Source organism: Callorhinus ursinus, unplaced genomic scaffold (assembly GCF_003265705.2).
Source record: "Callorhinus ursinus isolate GAN/ISIS: 27379988/994484 unplaced genomic scaffold, GSC_fseal_2.0 scaffold10, whole genome shotgun sequence".
Lineage (NCBI taxonomy): Eukaryota > Metazoa > Chordata > Mammalia > Carnivora > Otariidae > Callorhinus > Callorhinus ursinus.
The window spans coordinates 49,883,727-49,899,411 of NW_027397072.1; the positions used below are offsets into that span (position 1 = coordinate 49,883,727).

Consider the following 15,685-nt stretch of genomic DNA (forward strand, 5'->3'; position numbering starts at 1 on the left):
TCAGTGTTTGACATGAACGTTTATTTCTCAATCATGAAATTGGGGGTCAATAGGAGCTCTGTTTCCCATAGCTACTCAGGGACACGGGCAACTACAACTGGACATGTTGCCTCCTCAACCCTGAAGGCAGGAAATGAGGATGGGGCAAATCAACCACTAATTTCCAAAGTGTTTGCCTGGAAGCAATTCACATCATTTCTGCTCTCATTTCACTGGCCAAAGCAAGTCACAAGGTGGCGAGGAAGCGCAGTAGGTGCAATGCTCCCATGTGCCTGGAAGGAGAAGCAAACATTTGGTTAACAGCACTAATAACACACAGGGAATAGTGTCTGCAGGGGAGGTGGATGTGGATATCTGAGAGGTGCAATCAGTTCTGCCCATTTCATGAGTGCTTCCGCCTCCTGGGGATGTGTGTATCTGAGATTCCCATTCTATTGGGTTGTCACTTCTCCCACTAGAGAGGATTCAAAGACTCAGACCCGGGACAAAGAAATCTGAGCAGAGGGAAGCATGTGGAAGAGATGAGTGGCAGTGGGACAAACTCAGTAGAAACAAATGTGTGAATTGAGAAAGAATCCAGCAGAGGAAAGGACTCAGGGTATATGTGTCACCAGGGGCCTGCCTGCTAAAGGAAAATTCTAAAACAGCAGAATGATGGCAGAAGCATTTCCTGCCTTCTCGCCATTCACTCCCACTCATCCTTCCTGGCTTAACTCAGGTGACACTCCAGGAAGCCTTTGAAGGTCTCTTGAGACTGAACCTGCCGTCACATTGTTGTCTGTCAGGGACAGACATTGGGTCTGTCCCGTGTACTGTGCTATGGAGAGACCACATCTTGCTCAGTGCTGGCTGCGCTACGGAGGAGGTATTAGAGTCTCAGCGTGAAGGCAGAGAACCCAGCGGGAAGGCTGTTGCAGGAACCCAGGTGAGAAAAAAATGGTGGCCTCTATGAGGATTGTGAGGTGGGGGTGGAGAGAAGTACTGAAGAGAGACTTAGGGAGTCACGTCAACAGGGTAGGGATCAATTACATGGGGGCTTACAGAGGAGGTTTTCAGAAGAGCAAGGTCAGCCTTTCTAAAAAGAACTTGTAAAAAACAAGTGGAGAGTTGGGGAGAGGAAAGCACAGAAAATATGTGTAGTATAAAAATCATGAAATTCCTGAGCTACAAATCTTAAGAATGCAGCCAGAGCGCTGCAAAGCCTTCTTAGGAAGAGTTGAGCATCCTTACAAGACAGCTTCAACTTCAACCTGTTTGTCCCATTGCCTTGTTTCCATATGTAGCCTGTTCCATCTCCGCTAAGCAGGAGCCCGTCCCATCTGAGACCTGAACTTGATATCAACTCCTTTCATTCTCGAGGTTCCCCTTCGTCATATCCCTCATGGGTGAGGGTCCAGCCCCGATTTGCGGGAACTGTGCAGTGCAGGCAAACCCACTCTCAGAGCCCCTACCAAACCTGGTCATTCCGCTTGGCCCTTGTGCCCCCTCCCCCACACCTTCCCTTTCCCCAAACCCTGAGATGCTCCCTCTGAGTGCTTGGGCTCCATTTCCAGCTCCTCTGTGTACCGGTTTGTGACTGTGGGCGAGGTAATTCCCCTCTCCCAGCCTCCTTCCCATCTGTCAAAATGCTACTTATACTCCCTCCTTTGCAGAGTCCTTGGCAGGAGGTCAAAGGAGCCACGCTACGGCAATGTCCCGTCTCGGACCTTGGTGTGTCGTAGGCGCTCAGGTGGTCCCCTCCTTCCAACCCGTCCCATCCCCTGCCTCCTCTTCTCCCTTCACAGAGAAAGGGTCTTACAATATTTTAACCACATGTAGCCATGACAACCAGAGTTAAAATTTATACAATAATCAGGGAGGATATTATGTATTACCTAAGAGAACGGAGGTAATGATGTGCAGGTGCCCAGGATGAGACTTGGCACTGAGTGGGAGCCCCTCCGCAGCCTCCCCACCTGGAGACGGCAGCCCTCCAGACTCATCCTTCCCTGCATATTCAAGCAGCCCTAGCGCCTGCCACCTCCACTCTAACGGTCCTGAGCTTGTCCCCTCTGTCAGCCTTCGGGTGGCGACCCGGCTCTCAGTCCTGCTCTCCCCCTTGCCCTCACCCCGCGGGCTCCTTCCTCACAGACATGGACCCCATTGCCTTGGATTCAGACCTCCTGGGCCTGGTAGTCTCACCAGAGCCCTGGACTTGAAAAGACCAGGCGCCCGGGCCGTCCTGTGGCTGCAGAAGAAGTTTCAAACTCTTGCCGCTCCAAGGGTGGTCTGGGGTCCATAGCAGTGGCAGCACGGAGGCTTGGTAGGAGGGCAGAATCTCAGGAGGCCCCAGAGCTGCTGAATCAGTCTCTGCTGTTCTAACGAGATTTCCAGGTGATTCCTGGGCGCCCTACAAACTGAGAAGCTCTGCTTTAGAAGTCTTCAGGGATAAATGGGAGAGAGATAGAAAGGCTGCCGCGGTTCCCCACGGAGCAGGAGAGGCATTCTTGGGAACACCTGCACTAATGCACTGAGTCATCCGAGGTCACTCTGGCATCGTTCCTGCTAAGCCAGGGAGGCGGGGTATGAGCTGCTGCCTCCCTCTTCTTGCCATTCTGTAGGGTTGTCCTAACGGAGACAGGACTAGACCATGACCCACATCCACCTGTCACTTGGCCATTTCAAACCACAATAAAGCATGAATTTGAACATCTAGCTTTTGGAAAACAATCCAATTATTTATAGTGAATCAAAGCCTTTCAGACAGAAAAGAGGTGTGAAGGCAGAGAGAGGCCACAGGGAACAAACAGATTAGTCCCTCAAACAGGAAGGTGCAGTGGGCAAAGGACACCTGAGTGAGGGGATGATGGGCACTCAGTGGGGCCCGCCCAGATCCACCAGCTCCAAGAGAACCTCACAGCTGCTAGAAAAAGGAGGGAGAAGAACAACGATGCCCAGGAAGCTGGAAGCAACCCACAGGGCCTGGGGGAAGAGCTGAGGTTTATAAGTGCGTGCCAATGGGTGTAGAAAAGTTGATGCAGTGGGTTTTTTGGAAAATATCCCTGGGGCCCAGAGAGGAGGCTGCCCCTTGGCCATGAGAGCCTCCTTGGAGGCAGGCAGGTAAATTCCTTATATACCAGAGATGCAGGGTCTGTGTCCTGCTTCCTAGGGGCACATCAGGGACGTAGGGCCCAATATTAACACTGAACGAAAACCTCAGGATTAGGGTTGTCAGATTTAGCAAATATAAGTACAGGACATCCAGTTAAATTTGAATGTCACAGAAACAACATATTATTTTTTGGCATATGTATATACCAAATGCTACATTCTGGAGCAACCCTACTCAGGATTAGAGTCTGTCCCCAAGGCCTGCGACCAGGGGAGTTTGGGAGTTAGGCAGCCACCTAAAGCCCAGTGGTACCTTCCTAAGACCTACCCTATTTCTGAAATCTGAGAGAAAATGGGCTTTGTTAATTTTGGGGTGCGGCAGTCTTTTATGAGAGGCTATGCCATATTGTTTGCTTTTAAATGTTTTGTCCTATGAAGGTGGGGCCTACCAACGTATTTCTCACATTATCATGTATCAGGTAGGGCAATTCAAGGAATGTGTACTAAAAAGTGTTGTAGTTTTGATCATTTCAAGTCAGGTTCCCGTAGGAGATGATAAATGATAAATTAAATGATAAATTTAGGGAAAATATTTACAAAACAAATGAACAGGAAAAGTGTTATATACTTAGTATTCTTTTTTTTAAAGATCTTATTTATTTACTTGACAGAAAGAGAGCACAAACAGGGGGAGCGGCAGGCAGAGGGAGGGGAAGAAGCAGGCTCCCCACTGAGCAAGGAGCCAGATGCGGGGCTTGATCCCAGGACCCTGGGATCAGGACCCGAGCCGAAGGCAGATGCTCATCCAACTGAGTCACCCAGGCACCCCTATACTTAGTATTCTTAATGTGTAAGGAAAAAGATGAATATCCAAAAGGAGGGGGAAAGGCAAAGGATATGAACATTCACAAAAGAAGAAATACAAATGGCCAATAAAGATATAAAAAGCCCAACCTCATTAATAATCATAGCAAACTGATAAATCACAAAATGAAAATACTCAATCTTGCAAAGACTGTAACAATTCTCTTTCCCAACATATGCCACTGAGGGGACCATCACCTTGTGTACCCTTCTGGGAAGCAATTTAGCAATGTTTATCAATAACCTTCAGAATGTTTATACCCTTTGGCTCAATAATTTCACTTTTAAGAAAGTGGTGCACAAAAATCTAGGTACAAGGATCGTCATGTAAGACTTACTTGTAAGAACAGAAAATGAGAAACAACCTAAATGTCCAACATTAAAGAATGATTAAGGTATAGGATGTGAGCACATTAAATCATGATGCAGCCATTATAGTGATTTTATTAATTTAAAACTTAAACAAACATAGGTTATAGGTTATAGAAAAATAGGAAGACACAAATGAGCAAAAAGAACATCTGGGGGCACCTGGGTGGCTCACTCGTTAAGCGTCTGCCTTCGGCTCGGGTCATGATCCCAGGATCCCCGGGATCGAGCCCCGCATCGGGCTCCCTGCTCCGCGGGAAGCCTGCTTCTCCCTCTCCCACTCCCCCTGCTTGCATTCCCTCGCTCGCTGCGTCTCTCTCTGTCAAATAAATAAATAAATAATCTTAAAAAAAAAAAAGAAAATCTGAAAAGAAACTGCAGTCCAATGTTAATCATTATTGATGTCATGGACCGTATCTTTAAAAATCTCCTATGTTGTAGGGCGCCTGGGTGGTGCATTTGGTTAAGTGACCTGCTCTTGGTTTCAGCTCAGGTCCTGATCTCAGGATCGTGAGATCAAGCCCTGCGTCAGGCTCCGAGCTCGGTGCAGAGTCTGCTTGAGACTCTCTGTCCCTCAGTCCTTGCCCCCACTAAAATAAATAAATAAATCTTAAAAACATCTTTTATGTTTTAATGTTAAAATAGTGTTTTTGAAAAATATTTGGCAACATTGGAAAACATTTACGAAATATATGAAATCATATACATTTGTAAGGAGATATGCGCAAAGATCGGAAGAGAATACATTGCAATATTAACAATGGATCTCTTGATTTTTGTTTTCCTCTTCATACTTTTTTTCTAAAATTTCTACAAAAAGTATTATTCTTATAATCAAGAAATAGAAAATTATTTTTGAAAAAAGACAAATACAAGGCAGTTTCTTTAGAAAGAAGGAAGCCAATCTTGATTACTAACAGAATGATTGAGGCTTTGCACACTGCAGCGACCCGGAGAACTCCAGGAATCCTGGTGCCCAGGCCCCACACCCAGAGAAATTGGTTGAATGGATCTGGGTGGCGGCCCCAAGCCTCATGTGCTTGGCAACATCTAACCACACCTGGGTGTGGTCTAACGTGCAGCCAGGCGGGGAACCACCGCTTGTCCAAGCCATCTCACTTTTAGGCAGAAGTTTAGGCCCTGTCTGGTGGTGGAGGAACTGCAAGACCTGATTTCAAGCCCCATCAGTGGCCCTCTGTATCTGTGTGCTTTAGGCAAGCCGTCTAACCGAAGCTTAGTTTGTCTGTCCGTAAAATGGAGATGTTTGGTGCCTACCGCAAGAGTTGGGGTATGACTTCCAGGAGAGGGCAAATGCGAAAGGTCGGTGTGAAATAGAAAGCATATAGAATGAGCTCTTTGTTAGAACCTGGAAACTCAGATGATAACAATTATCTTTGATCAATGAAATATCCTTGGCAACACGGGAACCCATGCAAATAAGCAGGTTTGTTTCTAAGCTCTGTTGGTCTTGTAATTTGACTTGATTTGGAGATTCTGGAGGCAGGTGCTGTCAGATGTGGATGCCCAGGACAGTCCTAGCCTAAGGGCTCATGGCCAGTGGACGGCAGCCAATAGATTTGAGTTGGTTCAGACCATTTGGTCATCTTGCTTTGAGAGGTGGCTGGCTTCCGGAAGCCCAAACCTTGTTCTCATGAAAAAGTACCTTTGCATTTTAAGGATTGCTTCCAAATACGTGCTCCTATTTAACTGTCTCCTTGGGAGGTTGCGTGGCCACTGCTTAAAATGTCTTGGGAATTCCTCTTTTGAGATTGCCTTTGTCTAAGCTACATTTTTTTTTCTGGGTAGTTTCGTTTCAATCAGTGAATTCATTCTCTATCCTTTGAAGAGGAGCTTAATTTTAGAAAACAGTCAAAAATATCTTTCGGAACCAAACCTGATCAAGATGGTATTCAAGCCTAGATAAGACCTTTTTTTTTTTAAGTGAAGAGGTCACTCGTGAAGTACATGTGTGTGCCTGTCTTCCTACCCAGTGTATTCCCAGCACCCTGCCCAGTGCCTGGGACCCAGATGTTCAACATATTCCTGTTGAATGGTGAACACAGCCTGGCTCTCTACTGGGACCTATAAACTGGCTCCAAAGGTAAGTCTGAAAAGGCTTTGGACCAAAGCAGTCTGTTTGGGATTAATAAATTCTAGTTTGTATGCTAATTAGAAATTAGTCCCTTTCTTTGGTAAGTATGCTTTCTCTCTCTTATATATACCTTATGCATTTGACTAAAGAGAAAATTTTGCAGTTCCTTCCCCTTACTGGGGCTAATACTGGATTTAGTTTCCTAAGGCAACACTAATCAGTGACACTGGACAAATCCAAACATTTCTGGAATTATTTTTTATGCCAACCCAATTTACAAAACAACCAATCAGGTATTGTTAACAAGGACAACGCCTGAAACAAAACTCGCTTTTTCACACAAGGATTTCGAGACACCGACGTTAATCTGGATTTGCACATTAGCTGAGGTCCGCACCTCCTGCCTTAATGAATTTGAGGCGTATGGAGTTATGCAGCTCACAGCCCAGACAGAGAGATTGGCCCGAGTCAGAACTCCAGGCTGTCCCGGCTCCGCCCTAGTAACTGTAGTAACTCAGCAACTCGCCTGAGCAGCCTGGGGAAGACATTTCACACTTCCCCCTTGGTCTTTATGTCCTTATCTATGCAGTGATCTCACACTCTTAAAGTCACGGATGCAAAACTGAGAACCGTGCGGGCTGACATGAGGCAGGGAGGGCAGGTTGGGAGGCAGGAGACGGAGAGGAAAGCAAGGTCCTGCTCAGGTAATGGGGAGGCTTCCACAGCACAGCTGGTCCCGGCTGAGGCAAAGTCTTTGCTCCGAAGGAGAAAGAATGCCAAAGCCAAAGCCGAAGCTCGATTGCTTCTCGCCACGGAACCGTTTCCAGGAAGGGAACACACAGGTCATCTGAGGTCAAGTTCAGGGCACGCAGCCAGCCGCCAGGCGGGAAGGAAGCTGCAGTGAATGCCTGCTTGCTTGCTCTCCAAGCCCTTCACCTTCTGAACACAAGTCCTCCATCAGCCCCTTTGCCAGGTCTCCCATGGGACCTCAGAGGCTCAGTCCAGACCCAGGCATTCTGGCTCTGGCCTCACAGACACAGCCCACACAGCGGAGCTGAGGGGAAGCAGGTAGGAGACAGTGTGAGCATCGGAGGCTCGCCGGCCTGTCGTGGCCTTGCAGAGAAGAGGGGCCCAAGTGCTCCATTTAAAGCCTTTGAGCATTCCTCATCCACCGTTGCCCTCCCCGCCCCCAGAACACACAGGACACGTTCCTAGCTCCCTGCCTTTGTCCGTGGCCTTAACTCCACAGCCACTGTCATCCCAGCTTCTGCTCTACAGATCCTCCTCCCGTGCGGTGCCCAGCTCACATGCCATGGGACCCATGCATTCCCTTTGCTGAAAGCAGCACCGGTTACGGTCTGTCTTGCATCCCACTTAGGCACACATCGTCTCTCCCCACTTGGCACCACACTCTATCCCCTCTTCACCATCACATCATACGTATTCCTTCCTTTGCCCACACTGCCTACCTGCCTGGTCTGTCCTTACCGTTCTGCCTCCCATCATGTTCCACGCCTCACCGCCCAGGGCTCAGCTCAGCTAGACTCTCTGAAAGACTCTCCACCCACACAGACCTACCAGCTCCACCTACTGAGTGGCTACTCTGTGCCCAGAAGTTTGTCTACAGTATTTCTAATCCTGGAACGGCCCTGCAAAGTGGGAGCAAAGAGGGGCGCCGGGGTGGCTCAGATGGTTAAGTGTCTGCCTTCGGCTCAGGTCATGATCCCAGGGTCCTGGGATTGAGTCCCGCATCGGGCTCCCTGCTAGGCGGGGAGCCTGCTTCTCCCTCTGCCTCTGCCTCTCTCTCTCCCTCTCTGACTCTCATGAATAAATAAATCAAACATTTATATAAAAAAAGTGGGAGCAAAGATAGTTTCACTTTCAGACTTAAGGAAAAGAGAGGCTCAGAGAGGTTCCTGAACTGGTCAAAGTTGCACAAACGGTTAGCGGCCCCGCCGGGACTGGAGCCCAGGTGTGAAGCCTAACCCCAAGCCCTCCATCTCTCCCGTACTACTTTTTCCTTCGGAAGGCAAATATTTTGAACTTGAGGCTATAAGAACTTTGAAGAACATCGTTCTTGTTTTCAAAGCAAGGAACCAGAGTAGCTAGGCCTGATGACTTGCCCAGGGTGACACGGCTTCTCTCCATGCTCTTTCCTCATTCCTCCCACGTGCTGGCACCGGGGACCCCGGAACCATCTATCCACGGCAGGGGGTCTCCAGTGCCAGGTAACATTCTCTGGGGTTTCTAGTTGCAAGGCCTCTGACACACACCTGTCCTGCAAGCAGGGCCCCAGACGAGGCCAGAGAGAATGTCACAGCAAGCTTAGAGCCCCCAGATTATTAGTTGAGCTATATACAATGATAAAACCCCAAACGACAGTGACTTAGGTTTAAATCTTTCTTGTGTAGAAGTCTGAGGAGGGCAATCTGGGGCTAATGTTGCAGTTTTACCCAGTCAGGGCCTGGGGCCTCTTCTGCCTCCAGCAAATCCTTCCTCATGAGGCCCTGCCTGGTGCCCAGCGGCCCCAGGATCACCTGGCTCAGGGGAGTCCGAGAGCAGATTCAAAGGGCTCCCTGCCTGTCTTCTACTTGTACCTGTCACACCGGAAAGGCTGCTCAGCGCCTGGCTGAGAGCTGGCCTGGGACCTGGCGGGCATGTAGCATGGTGCTTGCAGCATAAAGGGGTAGGAGTGGCAGGGACAGTTCATTGCTTAGTCCAGGGAGTTCCTCAAGCTCAGCCTACTCTTCTCCTTTCTTCCTTCTTTCTAATAGTTATTGAGCTGCCCATTCCTACGTGCCAGGCACTGGAGATACAAAGATGCATAAGACATATCCAGTGATCTACTGAAGAGACGGGGAAATAGACTATTTGGATGCTATGGTGGCAAGGGCAACCATAAGAAACACGCAAAGGGCACTTGGCAGGAGCACAAAGGCGCCTGGCCCAGCTGGGGAGGTCAGCCACGGAAGATGGTGCTTGCTGGTGACAGAGCTGAGAAATAGTAGGGGGCAACTGCCTGCCCCAGATGATCAGCCAGCTGTTGGGGATGAGTGAGAGGGAGGAGTCAGGTGCCCCCAGTTTTCTAGCTGCGGTGGCTGGAGGGGGGACGGGGCCACCACGGAGACAGAGAACACAGGTGTTCTCTTGCTTTGGGGAATGCCCCCAGGTTCAGAGGAGGCTATACCTCCCCAGTACTACTCTTTTCCATTGCTGCTCCCAAAGTTGTGCACATGGGCCCTTTCCACCATAAGGGTTTTAATTCAAGTGCTCTCGGGAGATGAAGTCCCCTTGACCCTGGCCTAATGAATCAAATGCAAGAGTGTAATGTGGACCATGCAGCCTCTGGGCCAAACTAAGCTGGTTTCACAAGTGTCAGCTGGGCCCACTGTCCCTAGTGTAAGCTTTCGCTCTAGAAAACCCACCTGTAGTGAACATCTGCCACTTTGTGGAGAACCAGTGAATGAATCCCCTTCCTGTGCTCGGGGACTTTCCCACTGTGGTTGGAGGGAGAGCCAGCCTCAGCACGGTGAAGATGAAAAGTCAGATACTGCCTTTCTCAGATTCCCTTGCAGCTACCTGGCGTGTCAAGGGCATGTGGCTGAGACTGCAACTAAGATATACTTACCAGAGTCTCAGGTCCATGAGGAACTTTGTGTGGCAGGAGCAGTTATGGGAGATCACATTCTCCTAACAGCCACGCTGGACACTCTGGGACCTTGCAAATGACAGCCTTAAAGCTTGAGCTTCATTAGATCCATCGTAACCAGCTTGTTTGCAATTAAGGACCATGACGACTCCTTGGCAGTTTATCAGTCCAGCAGGGTGCATGGTTAGGGCCAACACAGGGGTGAGGGGAGCACAAACTGTGCAGAGGACAGTGAGTAAAACCATTTAGCTAGAACAGAGGATTCTTTCACAGAGTAGGGGAAGATTAAGGTTGGAGGATCCCAAAAGCTCAGTTCAGGAGCTTGGTCATCACCTTGTAAGAGGCACCAACACTTTTTTAAATAAACTTTTATTTTGGAATAATTTTTTTAAGTAAGCTCTATGCCCAATGTGGGGCTTGACCCCACAGCCCCAAGATCAAGAGTCACATGCTCTACTGACTGAACCAGCCAGGTGCCCCAGTTTTAGAATAATTTTAGATTGAGACAAAAGTTGCAAAGATAGTACAGAGACTTTCCATATACCCCTCACCAGTTTCCCCTGATGCTAACATCTTACTTTGTATGCTACATTTGCCAAAACTAAGAAGTCGACACTGGGATGTTATTATTTATTAAACTCCAGGTTTGATTTGGATTCCACTAGTTTTTCCACTAATGCCCTTTTTCTATTCCAGATTCCAATCCAGGATACCACTTTGCATTTAGATGCCAATCTTTTTAAAGGAGAAGACTGAATACGATTAAAGCTGTTTTAGAATTGTCTGATAGCAACATCCAGGTTGGACCAGGAAGTTGGGTAGAATGGCATTTGTAAAGGCACCCCAGGATCTTCACTGAGTTTCCAAATGCACCTCAATGCCTGCTGCCTTAAGGGACTCAGCACCTTGAAGGCGCAGTTGCCAGGAAGAGATCTGGGCCACTGGAAGCATGTCTGCCTGCTCAGGACCCGCGGGGCCAAAGGCATATTTAGGATGTACCTGGGGGCCCCCACCTAGCAGTGCTAGCAAGCTAGAAGTTCTGCCTGCCTGAGCAACCCAAGTGGACTGATAAATCTAAATAGGGGGCCAAAGAAATGCATGCTGGCCTTCTTTTCTGAAAGTCTAGCTTTGTCTCCCTTAAGCAGTTTGTTGTGGGAAGAGAACAGACTCTGGAATCAGGGTGGACCTGGGTTTGAGCTCCAGCTCCACCACTTGGTACAGGAGCCCCAGGTGAGTTCCCTAACTTCCCTGAGCTTCTATTTCCTCACTGGTAAAAACTGGGATCTTAAACCTCCTTCATAAGATTACTGAGCAGATGAAATCACATTTACAAAGTGTTTGGCAGGGTATCTGGCACACCATAGGCATTCAGTCATCACTGGCTCCCTTGACAACTTGAGGATGGGGTCTGGCCTCATAATTTTTTTGCATTTCCTTGTAGTGCTTAGCACACAGAAGGCACTTCATAATTTGGTGATTATAATATGGAGCTCACAAACCCAATGACCCCAGAAAGGGCAGATCATGTCTCCACTTACCTCATTCATTTATTTAGCAAGTCTGTATTAGGCACTCGCCAAATAGCAGTAAATAGATAAATGCCAGGCACTGTGCTAAAGCCACCAAGACAGGGTCTGTGTCAAAAATGGCAAAACCCAAGAGGGGAGAGAGGTCTCCAGACAACTTTCATTCAGGTCTGATAGAGTCGGACATAGTTGAATAAGCAGCGTGTCCAAGAGCACAAACACTGGCTCCTTCTGTGTGGGGCCAGGGTAGAGCCTCACAGAGAGAGTAGACTGGGGGCTGACAGAATCAGTAGTTCTTTCAGTAAAAAAGAGTGGGAGAAGATGAGAGAGAAGCATTTCATTATGTGGGAAACACAAGATGTCTTCTGAAAGCATAGGTAGTCTTGTGGGGTTTATGGGAGGAGGGGTGGCAGGTGAGGTTATATAAACACGGCAGCTCCAATACTTCTCCACAGAAAAGGCTGAGAGGCAAGTCATCGGGTGGCAGGGGCTGGCCGAAGACCTGACTGGAAGCTGTGCTTTTATAGAGAAACCACAGTTTTCTTTGCACAGTAGTCTCCCCCTTACCTGATGGGGATACATTCCAAGACCCCCAGTGGAAACCTGAAACCACAGGTAGTACCAAACCCTACATATACTATTTTTACTCCTACACGTACATACCTCTGATAAAGTTTAATTTATAAATTAGGCACAGTAAGAGATTAACAACAAGTTCATCATGAATGACAACACTGAACAATTATAACCATGTAAGTTTTGTGAATGCACTCTCGCTCAAAATACCTTATTGTGCTGTGCTCACCCTTCTCGTGGTGACACTGAGAGGAGAAAATGCCCACGCGATGAGGTGAAGTGAGGGCAATGACGTAGGCGCTGTGACGCAGCATTAGGCTACTGTGGACTTTCCCACAGCTCATCAGGAGGATCATCTGCTTCCAGAAGCCGGCTGACGGCTGGTAACTGAGACTGCGGGGAAGTGAAACCGCGGATAAGGGGGGATGACTGCACATGGCTGAGTTGAGGTGGCTTGCCGGTGGTAGTACAGGGCGGGCACGGCCATGCTGGGGGAGGGGGGCCCTGCGACTGCTCTGGAAGAGGGTGTGGAGTCGAGGAATTCGGGGGACTGGACTGCAACGTCCACTACACACCTGCCTCTAGAGAAGCAGACGCTAAGGTGCAGGGAAGATTTGGGAGCTTTCAGAGAGGAGCAAGCAGAATTTGGCGAGAAAGGGTGTAGGGAGAGCTGGAGGGTGAAGAGGATTCCTCATGTGAGTGGAGAAGCCAGGGGGTGTTGTGGGGGCGGGGGGGGCGGTGAGGGGGTTGGAGGTGGGGACTGTTTTGCACATGCTGAGCAGAAGGGATAGCCAGGTAATGATGCCGAGGTCCAGACGCAGCTGGCTTTCAAAGTCATCCTCCTGTCTGGGATTTGCTTCAAAACAATCTGAGAGGGGTGAGAGGTGGCCCTAGGTGACACAAAATTGGCTCTGAATAGATAACTGAAGTGGGTGAGAAAGTAAAAATTAGCTCAGACTAGGAAAACCAAAGCTGGGAGGGCAGACCCTAGGTAAGGCCAGCTACAAAGTTACCGTGGAACAATACTCCTCCCAAGGGCTGGTGTCAGAACCACCCCCTTCTTTGCGTAACTACTGCTTTCTGACTCACTGAGAAACCTTGTTCCCTAAAATGATGGACCATCAGAAACTTCGCTGTTTGAAGTTTTATCAGTAAAAATGAAACCAACCCCCTTCTGCTGCCAGGAGGATCTAAGTCACTTTGACAGAGAGAAGCGGTCTTGATTTGCAATTCTGGTTCAGAGCTTCAGATAAGGGGCTTCTCAACACAACAGTCCACATTTACCTTAACTTTGTATTTTTGCTGGAAATGAACCTGGGTCTATGTGTAGTTCAGACCAGGTGTTGACTCCTGTACACACAGACCTGCTTTGCTTTGAGCCTATCAAAGCACTGCTTCATTTACATTTTGACCTAAACTCTATCCTTCCCCCAAATCCTGTAATTCTCTTTTCCTGTTTGGTCAGACACCCCTAGTTCCTCTGGTGTGGTCTCCTTCATCGTAATGAATCAGTCAATCAGATTTTGTCAAACTACACGTTTGTTCCTGGTGATCTTAGGCTGATTGGGCCAGGGTATGGGTAATAGGGATACAGGGGTTCCTTGTACTATTCCCTCCACTATCACAAATGAGTCACATTTTCAATGTTTGCAAGTGCTTCAGAAGTCTTCACCCCATGATAATAGTAGGAGCCATGACATTGAGATCTCTGCAAGTGTGAATAACAGCCTTCCAAAGACATCCAAGTCCTGATCCCCAACACTTGTAAATATGTTATCTTCGCAGAGGTACTAAGGCTAAAGATCTTGAGATGGGGAGAGTATTCTGCCCCAGTATAATCACGTGGGTCCTTAAAAGCAGAGAACCTTTCCTGGCTGTGGTCAGAGAAAACTGTGACCATGGAAGAAGGGTCAGAGACTTTGCTGGTCTTGAAGACGGAAGAAAGGGGCCATAAGCCAAGGAACGTGGGCAGTCTCGAGAAGACAGAAAAGGCAAAGAAACAGGTTCTCCTCCAGAACCTCCAGAAAGGGATGCAGCCCTGCTGATAATCTGATTCTAGCTCATGAGACTCATGCAGAGTTCTGACTTATGGAACTAGAAGTTAAATTTGTGCTACTTTAAGCCACATTGTGGCAACTTGATATGGCAGCAAAAATAAATGAGTAAGAGATCACTCAGAACAGTGGGTAAAGACAGAAACGAACCAAGGGAGACACCACATAATGGAACAGCCAGAAGAGACCAACAAGGGAGAAAGTGGTCCAGATGTAAGCTGCCCACTCCTTAAAGTGACGGCTGAAGGTTGAGTAGTCTTGCAGTTTGAAGTGCCTGTTCTTCCCTTGCTTCAGTGTCCCTGTGATTCTAGTGTTTGCATTCAACAAAGAGCCTTTTCCACCTGAACTATCACCTTCTCCCTTCGTGTTGAAAGCCTGAGAGTTTGAGAACTTTCACAATCTCGATTCACATTATAAACCCATCAAGGTAATATTCTGGTTCCAGAAGAGCTGGTTTTACCACATCATAAACGAGAATGAAATCTAGCTATTTTTATGTGTTAATCCAAGTTCTGTAACATTGGAGAACACCCTAAAAGAGGAGGGGGACAGCCACCAGACCAGCCTGACCGTGCAGAGCTGGTCTCCGTGTTTATTTTTTGTTTATTTATTTGACAGAGAGAGACACAGTGAGAGAGGGAACACAAGCAGGGGCAGTGGGAGAGGCAGGCTTCCCGCAGAGCAGAGAGCCCGATGTAGGGCTCGATCCCAGGACCCTGGGGTCATGACCTGAGCTGAAGGCAGACGCTTAACGACTGAGCCACCCAGGCGCCCTGGTCTCTGTGTTTAAACACCCCTCCCAGACCCACCCCTTCCTCGGATGCTTAAGGTCCAGAACTACAGCTCATTGCTAAACCACTTTCTCAGCTACCAATCTGGAAAATGGCAAATTATTTCACCCAGGTGGGACTGTTGATGGCACTATCTTACAGAACATTCTAAAGGGCTAAGTGTACACAGGGAAAGAAACACTGGATTTCCGGGTTTTCAGGCCAAGTGGAGAGTGTGAAGGATAGCAGTATATTCCTAAATTATAAACCGCCAGACTCATATGGTTTTGACAACCTGGGCCTAATGCCTCATTCTCACACGAAGACCTTGGCACGTGACTTTTTCCCTCCGCCTGAATGCCCTGCCCCATTCATTCCTCAGAATTCAGAACTGTCACTTGCTTAGGGGGGCTGTCCCAGGTTATGTTGGTTCCTTCTGTCCTAGGCCACACCCCGCCAACACCTGTACTTCTCCTTTTGGACCACCCACCACACCTGCAATTATTTGTTCAGTGTCTTTCACCTTCACCATTAGATGATGAATTCTGTAGGGTAAGGACAAGGTCTGCCTTCTGTGGTGCTCACTGTTACCTCCTCAGTCTCCATCAGACAGCAGATACAAGTGTTTGATGACCGATTAACTGAGTGAAGCGTGGGGGCCTCGTGCTCTTATCCTGGGTCTACAGGTGATTTCT

The 15,685-nt window shown here is 48.3% G+C and overlaps 1 long non-coding RNA gene across 1 annotated transcript; it reads right to left on the reverse strand.

The window, feature by feature from the left end:
* Positions 1–3,846, reverse strand: LOC112821135 (uncharacterized). The gene is made up of 2 exons (XR_003207353.2): positions 2,182–3,846; positions 1–272 (listed from the first exon to the last, which is right to left on the reverse strand). It is a non-coding gene; the product is annotated as an uncharacterized lncRNA (long non-coding RNA).
* Between the last annotated feature and the right edge of the window lie 11,839 nt (positions 3,847–15,685).